Source organism: Schistocerca nitens, chromosome 7, assembly GCF_023898315.1.
Source record: "Schistocerca nitens isolate TAMUIC-IGC-003100 chromosome 7, iqSchNite1.1, whole genome shotgun sequence".
Lineage (NCBI taxonomy): Eukaryota > Metazoa > Arthropoda > Insecta > Orthoptera > Acrididae > Schistocerca > Schistocerca nitens.
The window spans coordinates 405279419-405298836 of record NC_064620.1 but is presented as its reverse complement, the minus strand read 5'-3'; the positions used below and the strand labels follow the sequence as shown (position 1 = coordinate 405298836).

The 19418-nt window shown below is 44.8% G+C and overlaps 1 protein-coding gene and 1 non-coding gene across 5 annotated transcripts in view; one reads left to right on the top strand and one right to left on the bottom strand.

The window, feature by feature from the left end:
- LOC126194977 (ATP-binding cassette sub-family G member 1-like) overlaps positions 1–19418 on the top strand; it is an 803933-nt gene that overhangs the window by 495351 nt on the left and 289164 nt on the right. The window lies entirely within an intron of this gene.
- Trnat-cgu (transfer RNA threonine (anticodon CGU)) lies at positions 7830–7903 on the bottom strand. The gene has a single exon. It is a non-coding gene; the product is annotated as a tRNA-Thr (tRNA).

Sequence of the window (19418 nt, the reverse complement as noted above, 5' to 3'; positions counted from 1 at the left end):
CCTGAAATTTGGACAAGGCGAGGATCTTATACTGCAGGCGTCGTTAAAGAACGGATTTTTCGAAATTCCTGCCGTGAGGGGGTCAAATAGGGAATGAAGCTTTTTTTAATGTCGCTATTAAGGAAATTTTGAAGCTACACCTACGAAAATGGGTATTTGGTTTCTCCGTCAAAAATAAAGAAACACATATTTCAGCATCCTTTGAAATTTAACCATGTGAGGGTGAAATAGTGGGTGAAAGTTTTTTTTGGAAATATATCACTGTTTAAGAACTGCTGAAGTATTTTTGAAGCTACATCAATGAACATTGGTATTTACTTCTCGGTTACAAATTTAAAAAAATGTCATTCAGTGTTTCTGAAAATTGAATCCCTAAGGGGGATTTTTTAAAGAAAATATTTTATTATGAAAGCATTTTTAAAGCTACATCTATGAATATTTAAATTTGGTTCCTCAGTTAGGAATTTTAAAAAATGGTGTTTTACTGTTTTTGGAAATTCAACCCCTATGGAGGTCAAAGAGAGATGCAAGTTTTTATTGAAATATTTCATTACGCGAGAACTTTTGGAGGTTAATCTATGAAAATTTGTATTTGGCTTCTTCGCTAAAAATAAGACATACGCTTGTCACTGTTTTTGGAAATTCGACGCCTAAGAGGGTGAAATAGGGGACGAAACGTTTTATGAAGATATTTCATTGCGAAAGCGTTTTTAAAGCTAAATCTTTGTAAGCTGGTTTGGCTTCTCGGCTAGAGGTGAAAAAAATACGTGTTTCACTGTTTTTGTAAATTCGACCTCTAAGGGGTGAAATAAGGGCAGGCTTATTCACTGACACATTATCGCCCAAACTAAACAGCTTGGAGAGTGGGTGAATATTATAATGTAGGCATCGTTTAAGAAGGAATTGACCGAAATTCCACTCTAATGGTGGTGAAATAGGGGATGAAAGGCTTTTTAAAGTATGTTGCTATTAAGGGAATTTTGAAGCTAGAACTATGAAAACTGGTATTTACTTTCTCAGTCAGAAAAAAATACGTGATTCTGTATTTTTGGAAATTCAACCACTAAAGAGGTAAAGTTGTGGGTGAAAGCTCTTTTCAAAAATAAATAATTACAACAGAACTGTTAAAGGTTTTTAAGGCTATATCTATGACAATTACTATTTGACTACCCGGTTAGAAATAAAAAAAACTGAGGTGCAATAGAGGATGAACATTTTTGAGAAAATATTTCGTTACATTAATTGGGAAGAAGAGGAATTTGAGGCACAACTAGACTAGAAGAAGTGATCGATTGGTAGGACACGTTCTGAGGCATCACCGGGTCACCAATTTAGTATTAGAGGGAAGCGTGGAGGGCAAAAATCGTAGAGGGAGACCAAGAGATGAATACACTAAACAGATTCGGAAGGCTGTAGGTTGCAGTAGTTATTCGTAGATGATGAGGCTTGCACAGGATAGAGTGGCATGAAGAGCTGCATCAAACCAGTCTGTGGACTGAAGACCACAACAACAACAAAATTCTAAAGCTAAGTGTATGAAAATTGCTATTTCACTTCTCGGGTAGTTATAAAGAAATATTTCTTACGGGATGAAAGTTGCTGTGGAAAATTCTCTACAAGAACGCAAAAGACATGATTAATGAAAACTTTGGACTCCAGCTACCACAATCGCTTTTTGGTCAGAAGTACATTCGGAAAGGAGCATGCTTATATGGCCTTAATTAGCGTGAAAAACTTAGAAGATGTTGCAATTTGTGGACAACATAAAGATGGGATTAAAGAAAAACAAAAAATCTCTGCAGGCCAGTCTACGCGAGCAATCAGCGGGCGCTATAAGCTAGTGTATAATAATGTAACATGTAATAACTTGAGAAGAATTGAGGTATTCATTGACGATGTGTATCTAGAACTATGGTAACTTAAAATTATTTTTTACACACGTAACACACATTGATAGCGCACCTGTTTTCCACTTGTCTCTAAGTGTTTTGCAGCATCGCAGGCGTAACATTTGCGATAGCTGCACGTATACGATGGTGCAGATCTGGTAGATCATGAACTGGTGTGTGGTATACTTCATTTTGAGGTATACCCACGGAAAAAAAACCAAGCGGCGTAATGTCTGGACTTGCAGAGGGCCAACCAATCGATGGACTACCTCTCCCAATCCAGCGATTTGAGAACCCATGATTCCTCACAACGTTAGTAAAATGACATGGTGAGCTATCTTGTTCAGAGAATATGGTACGGGTAAGTTGTGGCACAATACAGCTACAAAATGTGTAAACTCACATTGTTACATTAATTACAGGCTCGGCGAAGAAGAATGACTCTATAACCCCGTCCTTAAAAAAAATAAAAGAAAAGAAAAAAACACACCATACATTCCGAGAGTCACGTTCGCACTCTTTATCACGAAGGCAGGGGAGGGGAGGGGGGGGGGGGGAGGCTCAGTTTCCCTTTCGGGGCAACTGTGATTGTTTACCGTGCCTGAAGTGTAAAATGTGGCCTCGTCTGAAAAACAAACAAAATCGTGGAATGCCTCGTTTCCATCCACTTTTTGTAATGAAGCTTCAGTTTGTACGCCCGTAGGCGCAACCTTTTATGGACGACATCGTGTACTGTCGAACGAAGTAAACGTAAATGCCAACTTGCTTGTCGACTTGACTGACGAGGGCTCCGCTAGAAGGACTTGCGGATTAATTCAGCAGTAGCCTCTGGAACTGCGTGCTTGGTGTGGTGGCCCGACATTGAAAGCAAACTCCCAGTTTCCAGAAGCCGCTAGCCCCATTTCTTGATTGTTACGTAAGTCGGAACACCTTTAGTTGGTCGCAGTCCATACTCATGCCGAAAACGACGCTGTACCAGTGTAACAGACTTGAGCTCCGCGAGAGAAAGCACATAGAACACTTTCTGCTGTGGAATCCTCACAGCTCCTGTCACGTCTTTACTTGAACAAAGCAGTACTGCGCGTGAGTACGTGTTACCAACACCCCCAAACAAAAACAGAAAACATTGTGAGTTACTATACTTCTCGAAGCAAACCGTCAACAAATACGTCAACTAAGTCACGTTATTAGATTTTATATTATTATGTGTTTAACCTCGGCTTCCCTTATTTGTTCTAACACTTTGTGTAGTCTCCGCGAATTTACTGTTTGCCGAGATAATGAAACTGCCTTAATAGATATGTTCAATACAGCATTCGACACCCTTTAACCTTTCAGGGAGCTGCGATCTTTTTTTCTCAGTAGGTTTTGCATTTCACTCCGGATCTTCTTTCCGGCGGATTTCGTACGATTTTTCTTCCAGTTCACTCTTAGTTCCGTCAGTCAAATGAGCAGCCAACGCACACTACTAGCGTAACCTGGTACCGACCACAAGTTCCTCTTTCAGGCTCTGAGTTTCATTGGTTGAGCTAGGAAATGGGGAGAGACGAGAACTCATTTCGACGCTCTGCTTGAACAAAAAAAACTTAGTGATCAGTCCCAGAGGAGAATGCTATGTCGGGCGGCTGTCTTGTCGTCCTAGTGACACATGGCATCATCTGAATGCGGTAGGAGGGGCGTGGGATAAGCACATCTTTCTTCCGCCCGCTGTAAAATCTCCAGCCTCTGGAGCCTTTACTTCTCTATTTCCTTCCACATCCTTGACCCATCTTCACTTGTGTTGTGTATAATGATCTTGTCGTCTGCGCGATGCTATCGTTTTTTCTAGTTTTGTGCAATCATCTTTAGGAAAATGAGATGGATTTTTTTTCTATTTCAGACATTCATAGAACACATTTACCGTCTTTGGAGTTAACTGACACCACCTGTTTCAGATGCGCCCGTTAGTAAACATGCCGGGGACACTGCGTAGAATTTAATTTTAAGTCATGACTAAACTCCTATTGACATACCGAGGGTGATTTCAATTCTCGTGTACATCTCTCTGTCTATATCGTGCATCCATTGTCAGAGTCATGCTACGAATTTACCAGTTCTTCACAATGGCCTGACACGTGTGCGTTTCTCTCTGTGTTTCTCTCTCCCTCCTTTTCTACAGGACAGTATAACGAATGAGTAAAGCACGCTTGTAAATAAAGTAGAATCAATATTCAGGTAAGCTTTCAAGGGACAGATCACAGTAGTTTTAAAATTTGGATCATCAGATGTAACACATTAATGTGGGCGCAAAACCGAAACTATTTTGTTTTGGTTGTAGTGCCTAACTACAATACAGAAGTCACAAGTACAGGCGGCACGCTCAGACTGCTGTGGTTATACAGAATGGCCAAAATAAAAGAGGCCTCATGTCTTATAAACAACATACAGACAATTCACTCCTTTACTGTAAATACAGGCTGCACAGTGGTATGACACCTGAGTTTCTCCCGGAGTAGACAATGATCAAATAACTAACGGGAATGCAGACGAGTGACGTCGTCACAGCGGCCGATATTTCGACAGAAGCACACCCTGTCATTTTCAAGGCAAACCTGCAGCAAGTAAGCACTGTGCAAGAGAATTTAATACGGCTGTTTTCAGATAAACTCCGGAAAGACAAAACACACTCACACACACACACACACACACACACACACACACACACACACACACACACACACTGGCCGGCCGGTGTGGCCGTGCGGTTCTAGGCGCTTCAGTCTGGAACCGCGTGACCGCTACGTTCGCAGGTTCGAATCCTGCCTCGGGCATGGATGTGTGTGATGTCCTTAGGTTAGTTAGGTTTAAGTAGTTCTAGGGGACTGATGACCACAGATGTTCCTTAGGTTAGTTAGGTTTAAGTAGTTCTAGGGGACTGATGACCACAGATGTTAAGTCCCATAGTGCTCAGAGCCATTTGAACCATTTTGAACAACACACACTGTAAACACAAGATAACCGACGTCAGAAGATTTCGATGATGAAAATTAATAAGAAATAGATGAGGTAGCATAAACGCTAACCCTCTGTTTTTTGAAAAGGAAGAGAGCAGGATTTAAACAAAAACAACCATCTCTATTTATGCAGTTACTTGCTAATCTAATTTCAAAAGCTTTCTTAATAACACTGTCCCAGCAGATGGAAGTGCATGCCAGATTCTCCGTATTATTACATTCCATTGGACGACGGGTGCCAAGACAGTGTTCCGTAATGGCGGATTTGCTCGGCTGTTGTAAGAGTATATGCCGCTTATGCTCAGTACACTGCTCCTCCACAGGCCTGATACTCTGACCAACTGGAAGGAATATGGTAGACACCCGCCTTACGCAAACCGAGATGGTCCTTTACGGAACCTAAAAGGACTCTGATATTAGATGATGATCGAAAATACACATCATATTTCCGCAAAATACGATCAATCCTGTTCGAAATGTTTCCTGCAAAACTGTGCACTGGGTGAGACATGATAATACCGATGTGGCAACAAAGCCTTTTTGCCTTACACAGCCGAGCCAATTCGCCATCGCAGAACATTACCTAGGCACCGATCATCCTATGAAACGTAATAACACAGATTCTGGCATGCACTTCCAGCTATTGGGATAGTGTTATTAAGGAAAGGGTTGACAGTAAATTAGCAAGTAACCGTCCTTGTCAAAAAACGGAGGGACAGAGTTTATGCTATCTTACCCGTTGATTATTAATGTTCATCGATAACTTCTGTCGTCGGGCATCTCAGCGGTTGTCGACGCCGTCACCCGGTTACATTTCCGTAAGTTATCTGTACATAATAGTAAATTGTCAGTATGAAAAATAACATTCAGTAATATACAGGAGGTGCTGAAAATGTTCACCATAAACTCTGAGGCACAACTCAGCACGTCTCAACAAGTTTCTGGGAACTTTTTCCAGTTCATTTAGGGTGATTTCCGAAATCGCATTGCGAATGTTTATTTTCCTCAATTCCATGCTGGCTGCTACTTTAGACTTTACCCTTTGAATTACCCCACAAAAAAAAAATCACAGGTAGACAGATGGGACAATGTGGGAGGCCATAAACCTGCGGAAACAGTACGTGCCGGCCGTTGTGGCCGAGCGGTTCTAGGCGTTTCAGTCTGAAACCGCGCGACCGCTACGGTCGCAGGTTCGAATCCTGCCTCGGGCATGAATGTGTGTGATGTCCTTAGGTTAGTTAGGTTTACGTAGTTCTAAGTTCTAGGGGACTGATGACCTCAGATGTTAAGTCTCATAGTCCTCAGAGTTATTTGAAACTTACGTTCTTCTCCGAAAGCTTCATGGACGTACAGCATCGAAAACCGTGATGTATGTGCCGTAGCGCCATCTTGCTGGAAAAACACATGCTCTCGTTCTTCTTCCGTTAGCTACGCTAAGAATGGTTGCAACAGTTCCGTTACACACACTTCAGAGTTCACGATGTTGTTAAAAAACTGAAGCCTGCAGTCCGTTGGCCTGAAACTGCACAACAAACACCTATTTTCAGGTCGTGCAGAGGCACCTCAAAGCATTCATAGGGTTTGTCTGTTGGCCGACAGCATATGTTTTGAGAGTTCACGTACCCGCTAAGGTGAAACCATGCTTCGTCTGAGTTGAAGTAAAGATATGGATCCAGATACCCATCAGCGACATGAGTGAATAATCATCCGCAATAGTTTTGTCGTTGTGCGTAATCCGTAGGTTTTAATGCTTGCATAACTTTACTTTGTATGCCCGCATATGTAACAGCTTCAACATATTCTGGCATGACATTTGTTTGATGTATAGTTGGGATGATAGATGTCTAGTTGATTTCCGTGGACTTCTTACCGTAGTCTCATGAACACGTTCAATATTTTCCGGGGAACGAACTTTCTTCATCTTGTTACATTTGTCGTTAGCGAATTTGCCTGTTACTCTAAATTTGGTGATCAATTTTTGCACAACACAATTTGCGGGAGCATCTGTCTCTGAATATTTTATTCTGAACCTTTCATTTAACATTTTAAACGATTTGCATCCAAAAAAGTTTCAACAATAAACTCTTTGTTCGTTGGAAAAGGCATTCTGCAGAACTGTATTCACAACAAACTTCAAACTGATCACTGACAACGAAGCACTGATCACTAAATCGCTGCTTGACATCATGTGACCCGCTCGAGCGCCGTCCTAGCATTAGGATGTAACAACACTCAGATAGCTTCAAATATAACGTTCAGGGGACATCTTTTTATCTTGACCGCCCAATGCAACCAGCTGTGGCAGAAAGATCGTCGGTTGAATACTTCGTCATTGGTCTGCGGAGCAGAGGAGAAAATATTATAAAGTGAATAGTCCCATCTATGTCTATATTCCTGAAATCACCTTATCGTATATGGAGGAGGGTACGTCCGATACCGTTATCATACCAACCCTTCCCTGTTTCATTCGCGAATGGTGAGTGTGAATAACGACTGTGGATAATCTCCCATGTGAACTTTGATCTGATTTTCTCGTCAAGCTCATAGCACGAGATGCATGTGGGAGGAACAAATACAATGTTAATGTTGACATCTGTCAAAAGCTTTTGCAACGCAGGCCGTCGCGAGACGTGCAGGAAGAATGTAAGTGAGGTTCTGAAAGGTACCGAGAGGGAAGTGGAGCCATTTAGAGATACACAGCTCGTCCCGACTCAGTATAAACCCACTTGGATGTAATTTGAATAAGATCGTGGTTCTGCCCCCTAGCTTAGATATCAGTTAAGCACAGATGCGGCTATATTCCAAGCGCTGCAGACAGTATTTCGGCGACGGTTTCGTTTTTCATGACGATAATACACGAAATTACAATTAAATCAATACAATGAAATGAATACCCTTAGCTGCATAAAGGCGTTGATATACTCCAACGGATACAGTTGAAAATGTGTGCCCCGACCGGGACTCGAACCCGGGATCTCCTGCTTACGTGGCAGACGCTCTATCCATCTGAGCCACCGAGGACACAGAGGATAGTGCGACTGCAGGGACTTATCTCTAGCACGCCTCCCGTGAGACCCACATTCCCAACTTATTGTGCCGAACTATATTGGTAGTGACACTGTCCATACACTCATTACTCGCGGCTTTACCGATTCCCGTAAGAGTTCGTGCAATGTTTGTGCATCCGCACAGAAGACGGTCAAGTGGCTGGTGAGCCTGAACTACACTCCTGGAAATTGAAATAAGAACACCGTGAATTCATTGTCCCAGGAAGGGGAAACTTTATTGACACATTCCTGGGGTCAGATACATCACATGATCACACTGACAGAACCACAGGCACATAGACACAGGCAACAGAGCATGCACAATGTCGGCACTAGTACAGTGTATATCCACCTTTCGCAGCAATGCAGGCTGCTATTCTCCCATGGAGACGATCGTAGAGATGCTGGATGTAGTCCTGTGGAACGGCTTGCCATGCCATTTCCACCTGGCGCCTCAGTTGGACCAGCGTTCGTGCCGGACGTGCAGACCGCGTGAGACGACGCTTCATCCAGTCCCAAACATGCTCAATGGGGGACAGATCCGGAGATCTTGCTGGCCAGGGTAGTTGACTTACACCTTCTAGAGCACGTTGGGTGGTACGGGATACATGCGGACGTGCATTGTCCTGTTGGAACAGCAAGTTCCCTTGCCGGTCTAGGAATGGTAGAACGATGGGTTCGATGACGGTTTGGATGTACCGCGCACTATTCAGTGTCCCCTCGACGATCACCAGTGGTGTACGGCCAGTGTAGGAGATCGCTCCCCACACCATGATGCCGGGTGTTGGCCCTGTGTGCCTCGGTCGTATGCAGTCCTGATTGTGGCGCTCACCTGCACGGCGCCAAACACGCATACGACCATCATTGGCACCAAGGCAGAAGCGACTCTCATCGCTGAAGACGACACGTCTCCATTCGTCCCTCCATTCACGCCTGTCGCGACACCACTGGAGGCGGGCTGCACGATGTTGGGGCGTGAGCGGAAGACGGCCTAACGGTGTGCGGGACCGTAGCCCAGCTTCATGGAGACGGTTGCGAATGGTCCTCGCCGATACCCCAGGAGCAACAGTGTCCCTAATTTGCTGGGAAGTGGCGGTGCGGTCCCCTACGGCACTGCGTAGGATCCTACGGTCTTGGCGTGCATCCGTGCGTCGCTGCGGTCCGGTCCCAGGTCGACGGGCACGTGCACCTTCCGCCGACCACTGGCGACAACATCGATGTACTGTGGAGACCTCACGCCCCACGTGTTGAGCAATTCGGCGGTACGTCCACCCGGCCTCCCGCATGCCCACTATACGCCCTCGCTCAAAGTCCGTCAACTGCACATACGGTTCACGTCCACGCTGTCGCGGCATGCTACCAGTGTTAAAGACTGCGATGGAGCTCCGTATGCCACGGCAAACTGGCTGACACTGACGGCGGCGGTGCACAAATGCTGCGCAGCTAGCGCCATTCGACGGCCAACACCGCGGTTCCTGGTGTGTCCGCTGTGCCGTGCGTGTGATCATTGCTTGTACAGCCCTCTCGCAGTGTCCGGAGCAAGTACGGTGGGTCTGACACACCGGTGTCAATGTGTTCTTTTTTCCATTTCCAGGAGTGTATACAGGGTGGTCCATTGATCGTGACCGGGTCAAATATCTCACGAAATAAGCGTCAAACGAAAAAACTACAAAGAACGAAACTCGTCTAGCTTGAAGGGGGAAACCAGATGGCGCTATGGTTGGCCCGCTAGATGGCGCTGCCATAGGTCAAACCGATATTAACTGTGTTTTTTTAAATAGGAACCCCCATTTTTATTACATATTCGTGTAGTACGCAAGGAAATATGAATGTTTTAGTTGAACCACTTTTTTCGCTTTGTGATAGATGGCGCTGTAATAGTCACTAACATATGGCTCACAATTTTAGACGAACAATTGGTAACAGGTAGTTTTTTAAATTAAAATACAGAACGTAGGTACGTTTGAACATTTTATTTCGGTTGTTCCAATGTGATACCTGTACCTTTGTAAACTTATCATTTCCGAAAAACGCATGATGTTACAGCGTGATTACCTATAAATACCACATTAATGCAATAAATGCTCAAAATGATGTCCGTTAACCTCAATGCATTTGGCAGTACGTGGAACGACATTCCTCCCAACAGCGAGTAGTTCGCCTTCCGTAATGTTCGCACATGCATTGACAATGCGCTGACGCATGTTGTCAGGCGTTGTCGGTGGATCACGATAGCAAATATCCTTCAACTTTCCCCACAGAAAGAAATCCGGGGACGTCAGATCCGGTGAACTTGCGGGCCATGTATGGTGCTTCGACGACCAATCTACCTGTTGTGAAATATGCTATTCAATACCGCTTCAACTGCAAGCGAGCAATGTGCCGGACATCCATCATGTTGGAAGTACATCGCCATTCTGTCATGCAGTGAATCATCTTGTAGTAACATCGCTAGAACATTACGTAGGAAATCAGCATACATTGCACCATTTAGATTACCATCGATAAAATGGGGGGCCAATTATCCTTCCTCCCATAATGCCGTACTATACATTAACCCGCCAAGGTCGCTGATGTTCCACTTGTCGCAGCCATCGTGGATTTTCCGTTGCCCAATAGTGCCTATTATGCCGGGTTAGGTTACCGCTGTTGGTGAATGACGCTTCGTCGCTAAATAGAACACGTGCAAAAAATCTGTCATCGTCCCGTAATTTCTCTTGTGCCCAGTGCCAGAACTGTACACGACGTTCAAAGTCGTCGCCATGCAATTCCTGGTGCATAGAAACATGGTACGGGTGCAATCGATGTTGATGTAGCATTCTCAACACCGACGTTCTTGAGATTCCCGATTCTCGCGCAATTTGTCTGCTACTGATGTGCGGGTTAGCCGCGACAGCAGCTAAAACACTTACTTGGGCATCATCGCTTGTTGCAGGTCGTGGTTGACGTTTCACATATGGATGAACACTTCCTGTTTCCTTATACAACGTAACTATCCGGCGAACGGTCCGGACACTTGGATGCTGTCGTTCTGGATACCGAGCAGTATACATAGCACACGCCCGTTGGGCATTTTGATCACAATAGCCATACATCAACACCATATCGACCTTTCCCGCAATTGGTAAACGGTCCATTTTAACACCGGTAATGTATCACGAAGCAAATACCGTCCGCAATGTTACGTGATACCACGTACTTATGCGTTTGTGACTATTACAGAGCCATCTATCGCAAAGCGAAAAAAGTAGTCCAACTAAAACATTCATATTTCTTTACGTATTACACGAATATGTAATAAAAATGGGAGTGCTTATTTAAAAAAACGCAGTTTATATCCGTTTTGACCTATGGCAGCGCCATCTAGCGGGCCAGCCATAGCGCCATCTGGTGGTTTCCCCCTTCAAGCTAGACGAGTTTCGTTCTTTGTAGTTTTTTCGTTTGATGCTTATTTCGTGAGATATTTGGCCCGGTCACTATCAATGGACCACCGTGTATATATGAAGATGGTATCTGTCTTCAGCAATCTCGTGAACACGTTCTTTCAGGGGCAGAAATCAAAAGAATAGCACGGCCTCCGGTATCTGCTGATATGTACCCGTTTGGACATGCTTGAAGCCAGTTGAAACTGGCAGTGGGTTGTCACAGGAGCCTTACACATCGCATGACGTCAGGGAGGCAGCCGTAGACGATTGGATCAAGCTTGATGAAGAAAGTCTCCTCCATCATGTGCACTGCATGCCAAGGACGATCCAACAGTATTGATTGTTACTCAGAGTAGATTTTGATTTCAAGATGTGCATGTTCTATCAGGATACCTTTGTTGCACAGCAACCCTGTTCCTAAGTGAACTAGCAAATGTCGAAACTATTCCTCGATACAGACGGTAAAAGAACCAAGTCCGACTCAGAAGACAAATTGTCAACATCATAATCTAGAACACACAGGGAACGGCAATAATGCAAAAACAGGACAGTGCTCGTAACTTATTGCCACACACCGAGAAGAGCCAGTGCAAAGAGCGCAAACAGTGCAGTGCGACAGCACACACAACGCTATTCTGAAAACTGTACAATGTAGAATAACAACATGCAACATCCGGGCCCTGCTGCTCCAAGGCGTTCTAGTACTGATGAGAAACGCAGAGGCAGGGTAAACCGTACGTAATTGAGACACCACGGTGTGGACAGACCCGCTGATACCTCAAGTTAAACGAGGGCAAATGGCCGCATAACTAGCTAGAATGATGTGATGTCTCTCCTTAAATACCCCTGTTTCCGACATCTCGTCCTAAAGTGTCTGGTCATTCCGTCTGCATCACCGACCCCGAAGAAGTGACAGTGTCGCTAGTTACGGTTAACTCCATTGGCGAACCGTGATGTGCTGTTCTCTGCCTGTTTGAAGACTTCAGTTATGAATCTGCAGCCTGGTGGCTGTAGTTAGACTTCATCACAGCCACAACGGAGGCAGCCCATCCACTATATGGTCGTCAGCCCGCACATCCTAGGCTGAAATCAAGAAAGAGCTTCTTGACAACTACTGAGGCTCTCATCGAGAATCCACATTCGGCAAGGATCTCGCGATGGCGGGAGAAATGTCGGTATTTGGGAGAATGGATGGCTCCAAAGGAAGAACTTCCCCCTGGACATTCGGAGACGTGGTCAATATGGAGGTGTCTCAATAGATTACGATCAAACACAACGAGATGCAAGACCAATCTGCGGACTAGGGCTTTCTCAGTGGACTCGGTGGGCTAACAGCCGTTTCCTTCAGTGTTCCTCATCGCCAACCACCTGCACCATGCAAGACCTTATGAGAGCTACACCAAATGCAATTGAAGTGTCCAATTTTTTGTCTTCTTTTGTGTAAAATTATGTCAACACTTATATATTTCTATACTTTTGACACGATAAATAAATCACAGCTGTGGATAATACACTACTGGCCATTAAAATTGCTACACCACGAAGATGTGCTACAGACGCTACATTTAACCGACAGGAAGAAGATGCTGTGATATGCAAATGATTAGCTTTTCAGAGCATTCACACAAGGTTGGCGCCGGTGGGACACCTACAACGTGCTGACACGAGGAAAGTTTCCAAACGATTTCTCATACACAAACAGCAGTTGAACGGCGTTGCCTGGTGAAACGTTTTTGTGATGCCTCGTGTAAGGAGGAGAAATGCGTACCATCACGTTTCCGACTTTGATAAAGGTCGGATTGTAATCTATCGCGATTGCGGGTTATCGTATCACGACATTGCTGTTCGCGTTGGTCGCGATACAATGACTGTTGGCAAAATATGGAATTGGTGGGTTCAGGGGGGTAATACGGAACGCCGTGCTGGATCCCAACGGCCTCGTACCACTAGCAGTCGAGATGACTGGCATCTTATCCGCATGGCTGTAACGGATCGTGCAGCCACGTCTCGATCCCTGAGACAACAGATGGGGACGTTTGCAAGACAACAACCATCTGCACGAACAGTTCGACGACGTTTACAGCTCGGAGACCATGGCTGCGGTTACCCTTGACGCTGCATCACAGACAGGAGCGCCTGCGATGGTGTACTCAACGACGAACCTGGGTGCACGAATGGAAAAACGTCATTTTTTTCGGATGAATCCAGGTTCTATTTACATCATCATGATGGTCACATCCGTGTTTGGCGACATCGCGGTGAACGCACATTGGAAGCGTGTATTCGTCATCGCCATATTGGCGTATCACCCGGCGTGATGGTATGGGGTGCTACTGGTTACACGTCTCGGTCACCTCTTGTTCGCACTAACGGCACTTTGAACAGTGGACGTTTCATTTCAGATGTGTTACGACCCGTGGCAGCAGGGTAGACCCTTCATTCGATCCCTGCAGAACCCTACATTTCAGCAGGATAATGCACGACCGCATGTTGCAGGTCCTGTACGGGACTTTCTGGATACAGAAAATGTTAGACTGCTGCCCTGGCCAGCACATTTTCCAGATCTCTCACCAATTGAAAACGTCTGGTCAATGGTGGCCGAGCTACTGGCTCGTCACAATACGCCAGTCACTACTCTTGATGAACTGTGGTATCGTGGTGAAGCTGCATGGGCATCTGTACCTGTACACCTCATCCAAGCTCTGTTTGACTCAATGCCCAGACGTATCAAGGCCGTTATTACGGCCAGAGGTGGTTGTTCTGGGTACTGATTTCTCAGGATCTATACACCCAAATTGCGTGAAAATGTAATCACACGTCAGTTCTAGTATAATATATTTTTCCAATTAATACCCGTTTATCATCTGCATTTCTTCTTGGTGTAGCAATTTTAATGGCCAGTAGTGTAGAGGGTGCGGACCTACTGGGCCTTCCTCTGGTGAAGGACCAAATCGACTGACTTGCTGTGTGGGAACCTGAGTGCCTCCTCCCAGGCTATACATATACCGCTTTCTTGGCTGTACGCTGTGTGTGCTGAGTGAGCCCCGGGCTTCTGGCTTCACAGCTGGCATCCGGAAGATGCTATGGGTACAGGTCTGGGCTTACGTCCACCTTCAAGAGTGCTGAGGTTGGCCTCCAAAACCGCACCCCGCCCCGTTCCGCTGTCAGTCAGTGTGTCTGAGCTGCCACACGCTACTTGAGGTGCGGATAGCTGTGTCTAGCATCCCTCGTCGACGCCTGAGTAATCAGCCGTTTCCTCTACGCCAGAGAAGGCTATATTCGTTGTAGGAATCACCTTTGCTCCACCGACATCTTCGAGCATAAGACTAACTCACCAGCCCTCGGAGCTCGGCCTCCAACACTTGCAATGTCAGCGCCTCACCTGTCTATCCTCGAGGAGTGACAGCTACACCTTTATTTTCATTATTATTTGTTTTTATCTTGCAGTAAAGGTATTTTTTAGTCCATACGGCTTTTTCATTCGCTGCTCCCTTGAATCGAGGCTCACACGCTTTCTGAGATATGCAAGTGGTGCAAAACGTGTTTGATCTGTTTGTATCACCATGGACTTTCGTGGCCCGTTTCAGTGCAGTGCATTCTGAACAGCGTCACCTTATCTAACGTAGCCGACTTTTCGGCTACTGTTGGGAAGCTTAGATGACGGATAAATTCGTTTGTAAGGCACAGTTCATAATCCAATTCTTAGTTATCTCCTCTAATCTAAATATACTGTGTCCATAAACAGAGGTGACTATATCAGCTTATCAGCCACAGATTGGTAAAATCCGTGCTCCCGACAAAGTGCACCTGTCTTGCATGTAGAATATCATCGGTCTTTTCCGATCATTATATGAATACAACTTATAAAAGCAGTTACACGTTTAACACGTGCCTATGGCACATTCGAATTTTTGAACAGGTAACCAGTCTAAACTATTCAACATACATTACAAGTGAATATTATTTTGTAGCTTAGTCACGCAGCTGTCATCATTACCCTTGAGCATGTATTATTTGACTAACTTCTCGTATGTACACAGTTGTCATCGAGGAAGTATTGTCACGACGGGGAGTCAAAACAGACATATGGAACACTTTGACGACAAGGATAAACATTTGAATTGGGCCTATACTAAGACATGCGCTGGTAAAGACAGTTTTGTAAGGGGAAATGCAAGGAACGAACAGCAAAGAGCAAACGTTTGCAATATTACATTACATAACGAATTACGGTTGCAGTAGTTACAAGGAAGTGGAGGGAGTATCTGACGATAGGATAAGAGGGAAGGGTTACTGCAATGTGCCCTGCGAGTTGATTGCTGAAGAAGATGAGGGAATTTGTCTGTATAAATATGTATGTGTCTTGAGTGTGGCTGTCACTATATTCTGAACATCTGAATAAATAACGGAGATGAGAGAAACATATTTGGCATAATAAATAAGTTAGCTGCTGAAAATTATCACAATGTTGGCTCAAACATGGGTCATTTATAAATGGCTAGTATGTAGCACAGCTTAGCCAACGTTTCTTACAGGTGGAGCCCAAAATGCAAAAAGGCAGAAAAGATGAGCCGGTCTGTGCATCTGTGCACCTCAGGGACTTTCAGCATGGTCTGGTGAATGAAAGTGGAGAAACATGTCGGCAAGTGTGGCGTTAGTCCTACCGTAGGATACAACTTCAGTCGTTCACATGGATACGTTGAAAAGTCTTTATTGTCCAAGGATGATGTAGCGGTTCTGCTGAACCAGTTGAACAACTTTTTTCTTTCAGAAAGACGTATCATAAATTCACCTGTAAATCTCCAACGGAGATCGTCTCCCCAGAGATGCTGCTTCACATTTTGCGGCAGTAAAAAGTTTGCTGTAGTCGCTTTCTGCGAATTGAATTGTAGTCGAGACTTCGCACACTATATTACAACTTGCTTCGCATCGGTGCTATCAACATTTTATACATAATACCCGCCGAGACATTACTTACCAGTCAACGCTCACACACTCATAAAAAGTAGAATCAATCCGCCAAAACGCTGCGCTAGATGATCGGTAAAGCAGCTGACTTCCTAAAGCAGAATTTGGTGATAACATTGCTAACTTGAGACATGTGTAACAGCCTGGCGTTACCTGAATCCGCTGGTCAGAAAACACGAGCAGCGATTTACAAAACGGAGATGGGGGCTGCACAGGCCAGACCAGAAAGACAGGTTCGCCTCTTTGTCCGTCAGGGAAAGGTAACCCAAGGATAGCATGGCAACCACTTTGGCCTTGCTCTCCGGCAAATTCTACAGGCCGGCGCTGCCAATTCTGGACTCATCTCCTCCGAGGCCTACCATCAAAAATTTAAAATACTAAAATAATCTCACAAAAAAGATAATTATGGTAAAAAGCCTTGAGACGGGTTCATCTAGGATAGAAACCTTCAACACCGTCTTGTCCTGAGCTCACAAAACTAATACGGTATGTGAAGCAGGATTGTAATATGCAGTACTGGTAACTGCAGAGGAACTGAGGAAATTCATGAAATTTGGAACAGCAAATACAGTACCATACCTTCGCTAGTTTTTAAGCTTTTTCTACTTTGATTACGTCTTTATATGCGATTTGGTTATAGAGATTTTCGACGCTCTTGCCCGTTCTGGACAAGGGAATTAAAGTCTTTCATATTTTTACCCACCTTCGTCATCATGTGTCTACTTTTTGTACACATCGCCGTCTTTTCTTGGAGCCGGTTACTCTCGCACTGTTGACTGGAGTGCTGCTGCTATCTGAGTGCCCTTACAAACGTTGCTAATGCGAGCACTGGACTGGAAATTCAACTCTGCTAACGTTTTTCACTTTACTTGCTAACTTGTTCCTTACACCTTTAAAGCATCTCAGAAAAGGCTCGAGATAATATTTAAAAAGAAAAAAAATACCGCAGTCAAAGACACTGCCTAGATACAAAACACTTCATTGAATTTCTCTTTTGGAGAAACTAGTATTAGCTACTCTAACAAAACGAGACATGAATATTCGGCTTGCTATTTCTCCTGCTGAGTAGCTACTGTGTCGTCGTGTGACTAGGGCCTTCCGTCGGGTAGACCGTTCGCCGGGTGCAAGTCTTTCGATTTGACGCCACTTCGGCGACTTGCGCGTCGATGGGTATGAAATTATGATTCGGACAACACAACACCCAGTCCCTGAGCGGAGAAAATCTCCGACCCGGGAATCGAACCCGGGCCCTTAGGATTGACATTCTGTCGCGCTGACCACTCAGCTACCGGAGGCGGACAGTAGCTACTCATTACAATCACATAACTTGGCGAAAGTGTTTGCATTACGTTAAAATGCCTTCGTGAAAAATTTATCTTTAGTGAGACCACATAGTGTGATACTTTGCACAGCGAAGTACATATCTATAAAATGTAATGAGTTAAAAACGATGGTACAGATTCCACAGCAAATTCTTACATGTTTCTTTCATTTCCGTTGTTATCATCCTCGGCGCCAAGCTGGTCATATCTGCCCTCGAATACAATGTCGTAGTATAACCCCACAAACGCCCGCATCTCGTGGTCGTGCGGTAGAGTTCTCGCTTCCCACGCCCGGGTTCCCGGGTTCGATTCCCGGCGGGGTCAGGGATTTTCTCTGCCTCGTGATGGCTGGGTGTTGTGTGCTGTCCTTAGGTTAGTTAGGTTTAAGTAGTTCTAAGTTCTAGGGGACTGATGACCATAGCTGTTAAGTCCCATAGTGCTCAGAGCCATTAATCCCACAAACAAGGGCTTTTGGCAACAAGCTAGACGAAAGATAAAATCTTCGGACAGTCCTCTTGTGTGAATGACATGTTGAGTATGCGCAGCACAGTAGGAAATGCACAGGTGAAGACTTCTTTCCAGCTTGAAAGCAAACGTGCGAGTGAATGTTTCGGTTTGTATCGCCAGCAACAAGAGGCAGCTCCTCATAGCTTCGAGTGCGGTTTGTCACGATCAAACTCGGAGCTGGAAAGAGGTACACCTTTCCTTCTAGCGTTAAAAGCAATTTAGACGGGTTAGCTACATTTCTTACTCAGAAATATATGCCTTAAAGTGCTCCAAACGTAAAGTGGCCAGCGACATTTTTCATTGCAAACTTTGCAAACTTTTCAAAATAAGCGCCGTGCTGCACTTTACTTTGAAGAATCACAATAACCACGGGAAATAACGAAAAGAAAACCAGTTCGTTGTGAAGCTGTGATGTGTGGTTGTAGGATGCGGGAAAATAATTTTTTTACCGAATACTTCCCACAAAATCGAATGAGAGAGACTGGATAGCGGAGAACATGAGCGAATACCTAAACAATGTTGTTTTTTTTTATTTTTTTACGGTATAAGTAAAAATCTTTGATGAGAAACTGTCTAAATATCAGATGGACCTTTGCTTCATCTACATAAAACAATGAAAATTCCTGACAGATTGAAACTGCATTTCGTGGGCAAGTGCTCTGAGTTACCCAGGCACGACTCACGACGCATCCTCACGGCCTTACTTTCGCCACTAGTCGTCTACTACCTTCCAAACTTCACAGAAGTTCTCCTGCGAAGCTTGCAAGACTAGCGCTCCTGGAAGAAAGATAACTGTGTAGATATGGCTTAGCCACAGCATGGAGGATGTTTCCAGAGTGAAATCTTCACTCTGCAGCGGAGTATGCGCTGATATGAAACTTCCCGGCAGATTAAAACTGTGTGCCAGACTGAGACTCTCACTCGAGAGCTGAGTCGTGCTTGGGTAACTCAGTCGGTAGACCATTTGCCCACGAAAGGCAAGCAGAGGTACAGTAGAGGAACAGTTCGGAGACGATGATCGGCACGACAATGCACTCCGTCATAAAACAGCGTCTGTGAGGCAATGGTTTCTGAACAATAACTTTGCTGAAATAGACTGGCCTCAAGCAACCCAGTTGAGCGCGTTTGGGAAGAGTTAGAACTCAGCTTCCCTCCAGACCACAGCGTCCGACATCACTACCTTCTCAAGTTTCGGCTCAGGCTACCATTCCCCCACAGACATTCAGACACTTCATTGAAAGTAGACCCAGAAAATTCAAGCTGTAAT